We start from the raw sequence: 2,638 nt of genomic DNA on the forward strand, positions 1-2,638 counted from the left end.
CCAAAGGCAACAAAAAATATCTTGGTCCATGAATAGTATCTTAGTATGAATAACAGTATAAATGCAGCCACTGGTAAAATAGTGCATGATTTGTAAGTTTACTATCTCTTTTCAACCAATCCAGTACATTTTTTGTTGAAAATGTAAAAATCAACAATATGTCAAAGGATTCAACTCCTGAAAACTGGATCAAACAGATCAATTCCACTTTTCCAGCCTGCTGAAGGCGTGGTGGAGTGGTAAACACCACCCTCGGCTCTACCAGGGGCTTGAGGTGGTCTCCCACAGCTCTGCTTATGTCATGTTCTGTGGCCTTGCTGTTCTATTTCTTGACTGCCCCTGTAACATATGGTATATTCTAGAACTCATCCATGATGTCATAATGACTGCCCCTGTAACATATGGTATATTCTAGAACTCATCCATGATGTCATAATGACTGCCCCTGACACACAGGAACACATTTAGTCATATTATACTGAACAAAATATAAAAGACCCAGAAATGTTCCATATGTAGAAAGAGCTTATTTCTCTCAAAATTTGGCCTCAAATTAGTTTACATCCCTGTTAGTGAGCATTTCTCATTTGCCAAGGTAATCAATCCACCTGACAGTTGTGGCATTTCAAGAATCTGATTAAACAGCATTATCATTACACAGGTGTACCTTGTGCTGGGGACAATATAAGGCCACTCTGAAATGTGCAGTTTTGCCACACAACACAATGCCACAGATGTCTCATATTTTGAGGGAGCGTGCAATTGGCATGGGATATCCACCAGAGCTGTTGTCAGAAAATTGAATGTTAATTTCTCTACCATAAGCCACCTCCAACGTAGTTTTAGAGAATTTGGCAGTAAGTCCAATGGTGTCGTTTGGGGTTGTGGTACGGGCAGGCATAAGCTACGAAGACAATTGCATTTTATTGATGCCAATTTGAACACCGTGACAAGAACCTGAGTTCTATTGTTGTGACATACAGTGGGGCAAAAAAGTATTTAGTCAGCCACCAATTGTGCAAGTTCTCCCACTTAAAAAGATGAGAGAGGCCTGTAATTTTCATCATAGGTACACTTCAACTATGACAGACAAATGAGGGGAAAAATCCAGAAAAACACATTGTAGGATTTTTTAATGAATTTATTTGCAAATTATGGTGGAAAATAAGTATTTGGTCAATAACAAAAGTTTATCTCAATACTTTGTTATATACCCTTTGTTGGCAATGACAGAGGTCAAACATTTTCACAAGGTTTTCACACACTGTTGCTGGTATTTTGGCCCATTCCTCCATGCAGATCTCCTCTAGAGCAGTGATGTTTTGCGGCTGTTGCTGGGCAACATGGACTTTCAACTCCCTCCAAAGATTTTCTATGGGGTTGAGATCTGGAGACTGACTAGGCCACTCCAGGACCTTGAAATGCTTCTTACGAAGCCACTCCTTCGTTGCCCGGGCGGTGTGTTTGGGACTAACCCCTGCCTCTGATTGACTATATCAGGCCAAACACAGAAACAGACAAACTAGACATACAATATAGAATGCCCACTCAGATCACACCCTGACCAAACAAAACCTATAAACATACAAAGCAAACTATGGTCAGGGCGTGACACAAGCCTATTGGGAATTCTTGATCAATTATTGATCCAAAAAAGACACACACCTGTTCTGGGTCAATTCCATAGCTGTTTGCATGGCTTGGTAGTGTATGAGCCGGGTATGAGACATGATAATTAATACAATTGAAGTAAAGTATAAAATAAACAGTATTATCCTAAATTGAGAGATGAATTAAAAATCACATCAACATCATAATCTTGATGGGGGGCACCGGGCGCTGATTAGAGATATCAATGTTTAACCCTGGGGTGGGGGGCATCGGGCGCTGATTAGAAATATCAATGTTTAACCCCGGGGTGGGGGCACCGGGCGCTGATTAGAGATAATGTTTAACCCTGGGGTGGGGGCACCGGGCGCTGATTAGAGATAATGTTTAACCCCGGGGTGGGGGCATCGGGCGCTGATTAGAGATATCAATGTTTAACCCCGGGGGGGTCAGCAGATATCTGGACATGCTGTATGCATGATAGTGCAAACCTTAGTGCAAACCTTGGTTTCAAACGATCTTCTACAGAGATAAAGTGCTCTGAGTGTGTATGCCTGGGCAATGTTATAATTCAACATTTTTACCCCCCACACACACAAACATTGGTAATCAGTGTATCAGGCTCCTGTGGCGCAATCGGTTAGCGCGTGGTACTTATACAGCAGTATGCAGTGAAGCAATGCTGAGGTTGTGAGTTTGAGCCTCACCAGGAGCATGCACTTTTCTTGAACCCTCTGCCTGTCTATTTATTGTCCAGAAAAGGAGCATTTTTCAATCCATTTAGGAGGACATTTCATAAGTATGTCATTGAGATAACAGGTCAGAGTGCAGGCACAGCTAAATTCCTTTTATTTAATTCCAAAATTTTTAGTACAAACTTTTTTTAAGACATGTTAGAATTAATTACCAAATGTGACAAATATTTAAACATGCATCACGACTGTTTTATGTAAAAACATTGGAGGCCTACAGTTGTACATCATTACAACCTTTAATAAGCAGTAATGTTTATAACATAACATTGTAGGAA

At 40.8% G+C, this 2,638-nt stretch overlaps 1 non-coding gene across 1 annotated transcript; it reads left to right on the forward strand.

The window, feature by feature from the left end:
* The first annotated feature begins 2,229 nt into the window (after window positions 1-2,229).
* On the forward strand, window positions 2,230-2,323 carry trnai-uau. The gene is made up of 2 exons: window positions 2,230-2,267; window positions 2,288-2,323. It is a non-coding gene; the product is annotated as a tRNA-Ile (tRNA).
* The last annotated feature ends 315 nt before the right edge of the window (window positions 2,324-2,638 follow it).

Source organism: Oncorhynchus tshawytscha, unplaced genomic scaffold (genome assembly GCF_018296145.1).
Source record: "Oncorhynchus tshawytscha isolate Ot180627B unplaced genomic scaffold, Otsh_v2.0 Un_contig_2380_pilon_pilon, whole genome shotgun sequence".
Lineage (NCBI taxonomy): Eukaryota > Metazoa > Chordata > Actinopteri > Salmoniformes > Salmonidae > Oncorhynchus > Oncorhynchus tshawytscha.